We start from the raw sequence: 14,398 nt of genomic DNA, 5'->3' as shown, positions 1-14,398 counted from the left end.
CTGGTTTGAATTTCTAAGTTGGCTGATGATGTTAGAGAAATTAATTAGGGCTGTGATGGTGCTGTGTTTCAGTCTGAAGCCATGTTAGGAGGAAGAGCTAAGATTGTGAGATAGCAGGTATTAAAGTAATTGAGTGTGTATATATTTTTCCAGAATTTTGACACAGGGGGAAAGGATGGCTATGGGTCTGTAATTAGTTAATTCTGTTGATGTTCCTCCTTTATGTAGAGGGGTGATATAGGAAATTTTCCATAATTTTGGAACATATTGTTCTGCTATAGACCTATTTATCAGAATGGAGATAGGCAGAGCTATGGCATCAGCTGAAAGTTTGAGGTACTCATTGAGGAGTTGGGCAGCTGCTAAGGAAGAAGGCTTCAGGTTTTTCAGCATTGTTCTTATGATGCTAGTCGGGACAGATTTGAGGTCAAAAGAGTTGTTGTTAGTTTCTACACTTGGTGGAAGAGACAGTGGGGTAGAATTGTTCCCTGTAACTAAAGAGAGAATGTGTTTATAAAGTAGGTGTTGATTTGTGAGGTAATACTCATGCTTTGGTTACTGGTTGTTGGTTCTGGGGTTGTGGTTTTACCTGGGTGGAGGAGCGAGTTAATTGCCTGCCAGAACTTTTTGGGATTGTTTTCATATTTGTTTTGCATAGATGTATAATTGTTTTTTACCTAGTTTGAGTTGTTTTTTGTTTGATTGTGGAGCTACTGGCATGCTAACAGAGTTTTATTATCTTTTGTTTTCTGGTATTAAAACTAGGTTTTGTCTCTTAGTTTTTCAAGTCTAATGGTTTCTTTTGATATCCAGGATAATCTCTTATTTTTAACACAGCATGTACAAGTTGGTGTAAGCTATTTAGAATAGCTAGAAATGTCATTGAAGTATGTTATGGCCTGGTCGAGTTGGAAAGGATGGAGTGGTGTCCAGTTTCATTTATTGAGCATGTGTAAGAATACTTCATTGGAGAAGGTTTTGGTATTTCATACAACTTTGTAAACTATGGTTCTGGGTGGGTTGAGTTGATGGATTAAGTAGGTAGGTCTATGGTCACTTAAATTATTTAGAAGGCATCCAGAGAGATAGTTGTGGGTGGTACTGTTAGTAAGTGACCAGTCGAAGATAGATTCCCTTTTGCCATAATTGTCTGTTTGAGTGGGAAACTGGATTGTTTGGGAGAAACCATGTAGATTTATGAAGGTGGAGGGGCTATCACCAGTGCATTCCAGTCAAAGTTGAAGTCACCTGTGATAATGGTTTCATGGGTGTAGGTTAAGGCTGTCCAGGCTATGAGTTCCTCAGTGGCAGTGGAAGTATTGTTGGGAGGTATGTAAGTGACAATTATGGAGATATTTTTCTTTGGGTTGATTCTGAGCCATGTTACTAGGACTTCAAAGTTGTTATCATAAGGGTATATGATGAATAGATAGTTTATGCTTAGGTTATCTTTGTAGAAGATTGCAACCCCACCTCCCTTATTCCTGATCCTGTCTAATCTGTATACGCAATAACCTTGTGGGAGTATATCTGGGTCTCTTATATGGGGGTTTTAGCCAAGTTTCTGTTGCTATAAGAATGTCTGATGAGTATTGCGCAATGACTGCATGAAAGTGTGTGATTTTGTTAACTAGGCTTCTAAGGTTCTTGTTAAGAATAATAAGGTCTGAAGATTTAATGTGAGAATGGTAGGGATGATGTGTGTGGAATGGTAGGGATGATGGTGTGTTGTGCAGTATGTGGCTCGGGACTGGGGTGTATCTCACTACTATGGAGAATCTGTGATAATATACATGCATGTTTGTGTGACAGTTTGGCGAGTATGTGAATGTGTTTGCTGAAGATGTTAGTGGTATTGTTGACAACTATATGCTTGATGTGGAAGTATGCAATAGGTGTGTGATTGTAGAGTTGGAAGGAGATGGCAATCTAAGAGACTGAGGAGTGGACGGTATTAGTATAATGTAGTGTGGGGCTATGAACATGGATCTGTGAGTGTAGGATGTTAGTATGCAGATAGCAGTAGGGTATAGAGTGTGGGCAGGAGAAAGAGCATGGTGTGTATTCTTTGTTTTGGAAAGTTAGGCTAGCTAGATGGTGTGATAAAAAAGATGTAGGGACAGAGGGGTGTTGGTGCTATGTGGTGGGAGTAGAGTGATTAAGGACAGTTGCTATTAAGTTGTGTGAGGGGAGGGAGGAGTGTTACAAATAGTGCATTGGTTAATTCAGGCATGACTGTTGGACTGAGGGTGATCGCTGATTGTTAGTATTTGTATAAGTCTAGGTGATCCAGGGGTGGGTGGAAATGGGGGTAAGGTAGGGGAGCAGAGTGAGCCTGAGTGTAGTGAGGGTGAACAGAGCGGGCTGGTCCCCCTCAGAGATGAGTGCAAAGAAAAACAATCAGTATGAAAAGTGGAAACCTTGGAGTTGTAAGGTAAGTGAAAGCAGGAAGAAGAAAGGAAGGGGTAGAGGCAGAAAGGTAAGAATGTAACCAGATAGTTGCAGAAACACTACTTTTATGTCCTTGGTGTGTAAGTGAATCAACAAAGGAAGGCAAATCTAATTGGGGACAAAATACACCAAGTAAATGGTACTAGCCTTACTTTACAAGATTTCTCTTGAAGAGGGCCAGTGAGGTGCTCTGCTTGACCATGTGTAAGAAGTCTATTCCATAGCATGGGCAGTCTCTGGGTTATGAACCTGTCCCTCCAGCATGTTCTGTCGATTGTGGTAATGAGGTTGAGGTCTCTGGAGCGTGTGGTGCGGACAAATTGGGATTTCATTAGATGTAGCATTTCTAACAGAGCTGGGTCAGACATGGCTTTGTAAGTCAAGCAGAGATCGCCTCTAAGTAGGCGATATGAGACAGAAAATAGTTGCAGTTATTTGAGTCTGTCCATATAGGACAAGTGATTAAGGCCTAGGATCCTCTTTGTGAGGTACTTTTGTGGCCACTCCAGTTGTTGCAGGTGTCTAGTGAGGTACATGCCAAATGGGGCATTGTACTCAATGATTGGCCTAATGAGGGAGGAGTAGAGGGAGACAATGATCTCTTTCTTCCTGGATGCAAAACCCCTAAGTAATGCGATGTGCCACATAGGAGGACATTCTGACCACAGTGGAAACGTGGTGGTCAAAAGAGAGGTTGCTGTCACCCTGTGTTCCCAGATCTCTTATAATGCCTTCTGTGTTCAGTGGACTACCGTCAATGTGGTAATTCAAGGGAATCGGGTTTTTCCCAAAGGGGATGAAGACACATTTTTTGGCATTGAGCTTAAGGCCATGGTTCTGACACCAATCGTTGGTCTCATTGAGGCCTTTCTGTAGGATGTCAATATCACTTGGGGAGTTAATAATAGCTCCCAACTTGCAATCATCTGCGAACTTTGTCAGCCAGAGTCCCTTCGTGTTGGCCGGGACTTCAGAGAAGTAGATACCAAACAGGAAGATGTTTCCTTTGCAAGTGCTGCATGTAAAATATTTAGGTGAAACGTTTCAGAGTTTCTGAGGATGTTGAGTAGAAAAGCTGTGTAGTCCTTTCATATTGAAAGAGTGAAAGATATGGGGGATATTGTTTAAAGTCAATGATGCAGTAAAAGACACTGTATGTAAAGCTTTGGAAAGCAGGGTGCTGGTAAATGATAGGAAATATGGGAATGTGTTGAGACTACTAAAAGTGTATGAAGTCATAAAAAAAAAATTCAAAATAAAACAGTGGGAGTTAATGCTTTTTATATAACAGCAGGTATACTATAACAAAGTTATTTAAATGAGATATATCTGGTAGCAGACCTGAATTAAAAAAAAAATTGTAATGATACTGATAAAGTCAGAGAGGTAATTGGAGTCTTTGGTTTAATTTTTATTACAGCTTGAAGAAAGCTGAAATTTACAATATGCATGGAAGGTATGAAATATTGATTGATTATTTTAGTTGTTAATAATATTAAAGTGTAGGTTTTGGAGGATCTGATTGGAAAGAGTACCCTAACCACGTAGCCAATATTTATGTGACTGATGGGTATGTCTGTGACAGTAGCAAAGATGTTAGGATGCAGAGGTGTTTACATGGATCACCTTATGTTGATCGACCTTCCAAAATGACGAACTTCATATGGCCGGGACATTTTGGAAGGTCGAACAGTGTGAATGGAGATTGCCGTACATTGTAGAATGGGAGATTTGCCTTTTTCCTGAATGTAGTGTGATCTCGGAGTTGGTATATTTAATTAGCAGGGGGTGTGGGGGGTGCAGACATTGTTTTTATTATTTGTTTTTATTTTAATTTCGATCTTCTGAAATGTTGGTCATATGGTCTCAGCCATATGACATTCTGCATTTTGAAAGATCGATCAACTGAATGGGATCCATTTACATACAGCTACCCCCCACACGCACACACATACACCACACACAGGCAGAAAGAGACACAATGCACACATACAGATATACACATGGGAAAAGCTTTCACACTCTGCATCCATGAAATTCTCATCCATGTCAGACACAGGTCACATCAGACAGCAGTTATCCACTGTATATATACAAAGACACGCACACAGATAGACACACACCACACACACAAGCACAAAAACACATACATGCACACAGACAGATATACACACATGCAGTGCCTGCACACACTGATTTAAAAATTGATCCAAATATGACATTATCCCTTCTGTAATAGAAATACTAGATGTCAAAATGGGCCAAAATGGGGCAGTTTTTTTATTCTTATGTATTTTGGGTAGCCCAAACTTGTTGTGAGGGAAAGGTTAGTTTGTTTTCACTTTTTTGTATTTTGTGCTGCTTTATTGCCTTATCTATTTTTTATATTGTGATTCATTTTTTTACACTGTGTTTTCTTTGTATTCTGCATACTTAAACTAGCAAATAGACCACAACTGTGACTCTTGTGAGTCACACACAATTTTTTCCCCACTCTCCCAAGCTGGTTCTGTTGTGTTTTTAAACTCAACTGTCTTTCAAGTTGCCTGCCCTTTATGTTAATTTGACGACATATCTCCTTCCCTCTCCTCTTTCATTGGATATTATCAGCAGACGCTATAGCATAATTGACTGAAAAATGTGAATGAAACTAAGGTATACAAACAACATATTGTAAAAGAATATACAATATCTCCTGTATATGTATGCTGATCAAATTGTATTTTTATCTTGATGACAGTCATTTGCGTGGTTTAGGTTATATGATGCATTTCGTTTTCATTATTTAGGAGAGTAATGTGTTGTATATACTTTAGTCCCATTCATATAGTCTAGTTAACTACAGTGTAGAATTCGACTGCTATTTAATGATGCATTTTTTATCTTGATGACAGCCATTTCTAAAGCATTAGGCTATAACACACGGATTCTTTTTATTGAATTTTGATAATATTGGTTATGATGGAAATGTTTGTATTTATGCCTTATAATTGCACATTAATGATATGTAATGACAGTACGAGCATGCACCAATGATTTGATGAGATGTCTTATTTAAATGTTTTTAACATTGTAGTAGTTGTCTGATGAAGCCTACTAGGTGAAAGCGCTAACTGTTTATTAAATTTGGACTGTTTTTACCAGCCTGCATACCTTTTATTGATTTGTCTTTGGAAAGTCTGGTTTATAACGATTGATTGGAGCCACCGTGTTTGATTCCTGTGGATGTTTTTTGTTATTTGTATTTAAATGTATTGACCATCTCACTGCATTTTATAGAAACAGAATACAGAGTGCCCACCCTTTCCAGTCTATCTTACTCTTATAAAATTAGTGGCTGTTCACTTAAATAGCTAAAGCTTAAGTTACCCCTTTAATATCGAACTGCTTAGTGCACACTGCAGCTCTTATATTAACACATTTTTCCATCTTACCTTTAAAATCTGCAACATCTACTCCAAGATCACCAATTACTGAAGACCCCATTTTCTGCCTCTCAGTAGTCATCTTGGGATTAGTGCTTCTGTTCTGTTCCTGGTGAGATAAGGAATATGGGAACATTATTTCCTGGGGACTACTGATCACCATGAACCCTAATAACTGTGTCATAGGTGCTAGTTTGAAATCTGTGCTTATATTTTGCTCCTGGTGAGAAAAGGAGCATAGTGCATAAATTATTGACTCTTTCTGGTTGAGAAATGAATGTTTGTGCTTGATCTTCTTGGTTGGTTTGGCTACTGTCTACCTGAAAAAACCTACAACAAGCCTACAGACACATTTTCTAGGACAATACTGTGGATCACCAGACTGCATGAGACCAACACTAGTAGCAGTCAGGCAGTAGCCATTCAGGTGGCTCCTCTCTTTTCATCATTCTTGCCAAGCTAATTCCTTCTTTTCAGCAAGTACTGCTTCATTTCCTTCTATCTTCAGAATATCTGCCTAATACTTTATCCATTTATCATCAGGCTCTTTTTATTAATTTCCCCTTAAGTGTTTGGAACTGCCCTGTATAGCCACAGACACCTGGAGTTGACTTTTTTCCTGTAAAAGTACCATTGAAATTTCATAAGTACCTAGTGTGACACCCGTGCACTGGCCCAGCAATCAAAGAGCTTCAATTCTCACCACTAAAACCAGTGAGGGGCACCCACATTGTGAAAGATAACAAATACACACACAGTAAAGTACAATTTCCCTTAAGAGCATACAGAGATCACTGTCTGGGGCTGGTTTCTCCCTTTCTCTCCAGATCCTCAGTAAGACTCCCCACTGGCACAGCTATAGTGTCCAGATCTCAGCCTAGTGGTCAAGCTAAAACTTTCAGCTCCTTCTCTGTTCAATCAGTGCTTCGTGTCCCTGCCCAAGTAGCTGACACACACACACACACTTTGAGAGATGAGTTATATACAAACACACAAATATTCCTGGAGAAGGCTGGCACAGGTTCTCCAGCTATGCCCCTTCTGCCCAGACTATAAGGTAGTACCACTTAACACCAACCACTAATATCAGCTACTAATAAGGCCCTTATCAAAGGGTGTCCCATTATTACTGTGCAATATTATTATCCAAATAGTAAGTGTGACTAACAGCAAGGCTTTTTTGGAGTGGCTTGGACAGTATCACTATATACACGCAATGTAATCTAGAGCTTAAATTATCTCTACATAAAACAGCAGCAGTTGAAAGGTTTAAAATATTTAATAATAAATAATAAGAACACAACACAATACTTCTTACTACACAGTGCTAGTCAAAAGTTCAGAGATCACAGAGAAATGCTTAAAATAATACAATAGAAAAGTTCTGACAACAGTACAGAAAACAGCTAAACTAGACTTCCTATTTCCTATCTATATCTAAGAGCAAACACAGTTCTAAAATAAACTTACCTATAGAGCAAGGCAGTGCTGGTGATGTTGTCGGTTCTGAAAACAAATGAAAAATGCTCTGATTATCTCTCTCTCTCTGTCCTGAAATTGATAACACAGTACCACTGACTCATTTCAGATTACATCATTATTCTCTGTTTCCCAGGCTAACAGAAACTCAGAGTGTAACAGCCCCTTTAATCTTGCAGCAGGTCAGGAAGCCAGAGCAATAAAAGACATTATACATGTAAATTCTAGCCATTACCTCTGGTCTCAAAACAATAGGAGGAATTCCTTCATTCAGACATCTCAGCTCCGAGGTTTGAGATCAAACTATTATACAGTGCTCGACTTATCAGCTTTCCTCCAGCAGAGTGCAATGTGGTTACATTTTTGAAGTTCAACATTTAGGATAATTTTTTTCATTTAAGAGAACAAGCATGTAGCTTACATTAGTATTTACAAATTACAGAATTATCTACAAAATCCTATCTAGCTAGGCTGGCAGCCTTCACAGCTAGTTTGCAGTGACAAGCACTGCCCCCAGAGTGGCAAACTGGATAATCCTGACATTACTTTATATTCTCACTCCAATTGTATAACCACTAAAAAAGGGTCTGTTACCATGGATATGAACTTTCCCACTATCTCCGTTACCAGCTTGGTGGATATGAGTATCCTGAGGCAATATAGAAATTGCCTAATATTTACTGACAATCAGTTAATTCTCAAGCAAACTGATATGGCATGTGAGAGATGTATTTAAACAATGTCACTGGAGGCAAAGCTCTCAAATTAATGCATTCCTAATGTCAATAAGGTTGTTAGTAGTACACACCCTGCACCTATTATACACAATTCAAAGCAGACACATAGACCCACATATGTTAAGGCACTTAAATGTAACCTTCCTAAACCCCGAAGACTTCCTAGATGAAGTACACCCTTAACAACTCTGAATGCACTCTTTCAAAACAGCAACTGCATCAACAAATATAACCACTTCTCATGGAGCCTCTACTTCTAAGCCCATAAGGCAAGCCACCACACAATCCAATGTTCTAATCATTGGAGACTCCATTGTGAGATATTATGGACAGTCGTTGCTAAGATCTCAAGTCTAGGCAAGATCCTTCATATTGGGTTTCTGTAGCATTATATTGGGTACACATGGCAAGGCTTATAAATACCTTCAGGTCAATAGCCTAGTAACCACCTATGAATCTATGAACACATTGATTTTACTCTCACCAAGATGAGTAAGGAGAAAGTTATGGTCAGTTGCTTATCAGAGGCCAGGATCCACCACATTCTGCACACACAATCATAGTCCATGTGGGTGTGAATGACCTGGTATGTACCTCCCTAGACTATATGAAGACAGACAACATGGAGCTCTCAGAATATATGTCCCAGTTGGTAAGAGCCAAGCACTGAGCAGCATTTTACCTTCTGCCATGATGATGCCACAGTATGAACAAAAGATGACTGACTTCAATAATTGGCTTAATTTCTGGTGTCATTCTAAAGGGGTGCAATGTTTGTCAGAATGGAAGGAGATGGTCAACAGACCATGCTACTGTGCCAGGGATGGTCTGCACTTCTTCCCTCTAGACTTTCAAATATAAGCTAAAACATTGTCCTCCCTCATAGTGCCTTTTTAAAGAAATGGTAAACTAGAAAGTACTTCCAATATAGCAAATCAAAACCAAGAACATCTGAAAATGTGCACTCCCTAGATGCACTACCCTAGAGAATGCTGACATCTGTGCAGTCACTGAGACATGGTTTAAAGCTGCAGAGAGCACACCAATAGTACAAAGTTATAACACCTTTCACACACATTTAGAACAGCTACTACACAGACAGGGACTAAAAGTGGACATGTCTTGATTTACATAATTAATAAATATAATTCAAAGCTGGTCAAATAGAGCAATGCACTTGAGCTTCTCCATGTTCATATCACCATAGGCAAAATCCAATGGTACTTCCTTGCAAGCTGTAAGTCCCAGGAAACCCATACCACATATCTAAACTGATTGGAAACACTCATCATGTAACTCAATAGCATATTTATGGGCAACTTTAATTACCCCACTTTTAAATGGGATCCACATACGACACCAAACATACAGGCACGGATTCCTGGATTTTGTAAACACACACTTACTGGATCAGATTGTCGATATACCAACAAGGAGTGCAACCATACTCGATCTTGTCCTCACTAATATGGGAGAGTGCTGCACACTCCCTAGTGTAAGGTCTTTTCTGGTAAGGTCAGACCACAAAATGGTCTCTTTTGATGTAAAAATAAAACCTGGAACTCCAGCTAACCCTGGAATATTCAGTAACTACTCTAAGGCTAACTAACTACTGTTAAATGATAACCTGGCAAAATTTCAAGCCCCCATAAACCATGAGGACACTGCCACCAATGCAGAACTGTTCACAGAAACCCTATACAGACATGCTAATAGGTGCAGAGAAGCAGCTGTACCCACCAGGAAGAAGTGCAGAACTAACTCAAAAAACAAGTCACTCTGGTGGAATCACAACATCAGTAGGCTGTATAACAGAAGAAAGAAAGAAAATCCTGACAAAAAATTAGGAGGTGCAGCACCCAGCAAGATAAATGCACTCTCATTAAAATAAACAAACAATGCAGAGCACAAATAAAGTCTACCAAAGCTAAATTTGAGGTACATTTGACCTCCCAGGCCAAGGCCAACCACAAGGCATTCTTTAGCTATGTCCACAGCCTCAAAGGCAATTCACAATTGTATGCAGAGCTCATTGTAAATGGAGCCACCTTCCTGAGACAGAAGATATAGCAAACCTACTGGCTAACAATTTTGCTCCAACTTTATGCCTCTCTCCCCATCATTTTCCCTCAGGAAATGCCATCAAATATAACACTCCCTGTTATCACTAGGGAACAGGTCCTTAATGCTCTCTATAAGACCAAGAACACTGCATAAATGGGCCAGGGCAATATCCCAGGATGCCTTCTAAATAGTATGAACTATGATCTATCAGGCCTTCTGAAATTGCTATTTAACTGTAATGTCAATATCAGGATCTGTGCCTTATGGATGGAGAACAGCAACAATCATCCCATCGTCTCACTACTCACATATGCAAAGCCATGGAAAGAATTATCATGGAAATGATCAATAATGACATAGGAAACCTACAGACACTGGATCTAACCCAGTTATTTTTTCCAAAAACATTTTATTATTAACTTATACACATGTACAAATAAGATAAAGTCTGACAATTGAAAACAGTGAATAATACAGTTGCAGTACCATTATAACTACTAAACTCTAAACTCTACCACATCTAAGACAACTATGTAGTTGTAGGGAAGTAAATATCGTGGAAAGAAATAGCCAGGAAATTGTTATGGCTAGGCTTGTATAGGCCCTAGGGCTGATAGCCTAGTACCAACCTATGAACCTTTGTACACTATATACAAAGTGCTACTAATACAAAGGAAGCAGTACCTGCAAACACATAAAGGACTCATTTATAATGATTGTTAAACATAAATGTGTATTATCCAGATTAAGTAAAGGAGCCATAGTGTATTTCAATACATAGATTTGAAGCGTTGGTTTTATCTCTTATCTAATCTGTGAGAATGTGGTCGAAGAGAAGTTTCCAAAATTTCTGATAATAAACACATTTATTTATGTTACTTATAATAAGTTTTTGAGCAGATATGCATTTAATGGCCATGTTCTTAAAGCCATTCCACATAAGTTTGGTGCAATCTAATCCATTTTTTGGTTATATAAAGCTTAATTAAAGAGCAGATAGTGATCAGGACATGGTATTTCAATTTAGGGAGCTTAAGGTCTGTAATATGAAGAACGGCTAGTTCCCATGGTAGGGCTGATTTCTGACATCCCATTTTTTCTAAGCGAACTTTCAAAGAGCACCAAAGTTTATGAGTATGTTTGCAATACCATAATACATGAATAATGTCAGCTTGAGGAAAGGAGCAACATGTGCAAGATAATGATTTTTTAGGATCAAACTTGTTCAGGATCAAAGTAAAGTAAGCATTGTTATTAATCATTAATTGTGTATAGAGAAGTTTTTTAAATGGGGAGAACTTGTTAGTAGATTCTATTACTTTGAGTTTCTGTTGATCTGAAAAAACACAACTGTGTTGATCCCAGTGATTAGAATATAATATTAAGGAGTCATATTTAATGGAGCTAACTAATTTATACATATTTGATATCATTGTCACTAATGGGTAGATCTCTAATTAATATTGTTACAGGCTTCCTAATCTGGCATAATATAATGATATATTTATAGTTTATATTTAAAGCCAGGAGAAGTTCTTGCATCATTTTATCTCTATGCTTATGTATGTTCCAGACAGCAGAGTCTTTAATTAAGGGAAATTCGCTAAGGTTTAACAATTTGTTATTTATTTTAATATTAGGATTCATATGAATAGGTTGAAGAAAGGGTAAGGCTTTATCTAATTTAAGAGATTTTATTAAGTTTTGGAAGACTTTTATTTTCTGCTTTAGAGAATTGTTTAATTTAGTGTCCTTAAATTCCTCGGGGTTATGAAGGGAAGAGCTTTTCGGGTTTAACAACACCTCGTCCCTTCAGTCCAGTGGCAGAACATTCTATTGAAGCCCATTCAGGAAATGTTGATTGCCTGTTTTTTAGTGTATTAGATCAACCATCTGGCAACTGTTTGCTAATAAGTTAAATCAGCTGGAGACTACTTTTATTTTTAATTTTGGAACCTTGGACCCATATGGATTAAATCAGGAGGTGTTGTTAAATTTTTGAAGAAATTTAATTGACAATATGGCCATAAATGTATATGTGTGTGTGTGTGTGTGTGTGTGTGTGTGTGTGTGTGTGTGTGTGTGTGTGTGTGTGTGTGTATTTTCATATGAGTACATACACACATTATGAGAAGGTGGTGTTGTATTTTTTATGTAAACTTGGTTAAATTTTGTTGACGATGTTATTGCTGTAGAATTCATGGTAGTTTTGTTGTTATAATTTTGCTGCTGCTAACGTTCTATGGGAAATGTAGTAGTTTTTCATGACTAAGGGATGTGTTTATGTATAATGTGCACTGTTCACTTTAAAAGTGGGATGTATAGACAAATTTTGAAACACAATTGTGTAATTTTTTAGTATATTTAAACTTTAGAATTTGATATTTTAATATCCCTTGAAGGAAAAATGTCGAGGTACCAGGATTAAAGCTGTTTGGTACTCCAAATCTGTGTACACCTTTTGGATATATTAGTTTTTTGTGTTTTTTCTTTGGTTTGATAAGTTTGGCTAAGGCTAATGAGGCGTGGCGGTTATGTTGAGCTGGATTACTGGTACGATCAACACCTGGGTCAGTAACTGCATTCCAGTCACCTCCAATTATGTGATAATGGTCAGGGAACAAACACAATAGATTGTAAATTTCTAAAATGAAATCATGTTGTCTTAGACATGGGCCATGTAAGTTTAAGATTAAGATTTTCCTTAGAGGGGTTAGGGCTGTAAAATAGCACAATCTACCACATTCATCATATTTATACTCTATGATTGATTCTTGAAAAGATTTTTTAATTATAATAGCCACCCCTTTAGAGTTCGAACAGTCCCCCACTGCAGCTATTAATTTTATCCATTTCCTATTGGCAATATTCTTCCATTCATCCTTATGCATGTGTGTTTCTTATATAAAGCATATATTCACCTCAGATTTAAATAGTAAATGTAACACTAATTTTCTCTTATTTTTGTCTTGCAGACCTATCACGTTCCATGAATCTATCGTCCACATTCCTAGGGTATAGATTGTCTCTCAAATAGCATCAGTTTTGTTATGAAATATTCATTTGTTTTGTTGGCCCTCAGATTGTTTATAGCAGGTAAATTGAGAATGTTTTCAAAACTAACCCTGTTGGACCTAACCCAGTTTGTTTTGTCAAGGGAAGGTCATGCATGCTCAACCTGGTGAGCTTCTTTGAGAAGGTCACCAAAGCAATGGATGCATAATGGCTCACACTGCATACATTGACCTTGACACAATCCCCCAATTGGGCATTGTTGACAAACTTAAGAGGTTAGCTACAAACACTTATGTCAACAGATGGATAGCCTGCTGGCTCAGAGACAGGACCCAGGAAGTTTGAATCGGAGAGTCCACCTCTACAAACAGGTGACTCACAAGGAGAGCTTGTGATGGATCGGGCCTGGGACTGTTTCTTTTTGGCATTTACTTCTCTGTAGTCAAGGCCAATATCAATGGCCTCTGGTTGACTACATTTGTAGATGATGCAAATTAGGAGGTGTCATTGAATTACCCACTGATGCAAATGTTCTTCAGGAAGGGCTGACACAGACAAACAGCTGGTGCCAGAGCCATGGACTAAATCTAAATGCTAAGAAATACATAATAGTATCCTTTGGGAAGTCATCCATCCCTGGTAACTGTCATATTGACAACACAACCCTTAGAGTTGACCCGGTAGTCAGGGACGTAGGGACACACATAAATAGTAATCTAGCCTTTGATCATCCCGTGTCTACATTAGTGAGGAAATCATTCTATGTTGCACAACTTATAAATAAAGGTATGGCATCTAAGTCCAAGGAAGTCATTATTCCACTGTATTCAGTATTCATCAGACCTGTCTTTGAGTACAATGCCCCATTTGGTATGTAACTAACCAGGCATATCCAACAATGACAATGTCCACAGTGGTTCCCCACTAAAACAATATAGGGCATAAGTAACATGTCTTATGCAGACAGACTCAAGCCCCCATCCCTGTATTCTGTCTCCTAAAGACTGTTGAAGGGAGATCTATGCTTGGCATACAAGGCATTGTCAGACCCCACTCTGATGGACCTCCTGCATATCCATAAAATAAACAGCACCAGAATTACCCATTCCAAAGACTTAAACTTCTCCTGTGATATAAATAGGACCTGCTGAAGAGGTAGGTATATATTCCAGAGACAACCCCTTCTCTGAAACAGGCTCCCCATCTATGTGAAGCAGAGTTCCTCCC

This window comes from Protopterus annectens, chromosome 3.part1 (assembly GCF_019279795.1).
Source record: "Protopterus annectens isolate FY-2018-M chromosome 3.part1, PAN1.0, whole genome shotgun sequence".
NCBI classification, from domain to species: domain Eukaryota; kingdom Metazoa; phylum Chordata; order Ceratodontiformes; family Protopteridae; genus Protopterus; species Protopterus annectens.
Note: the sequence above shows the minus strand (reverse complement) of the source record.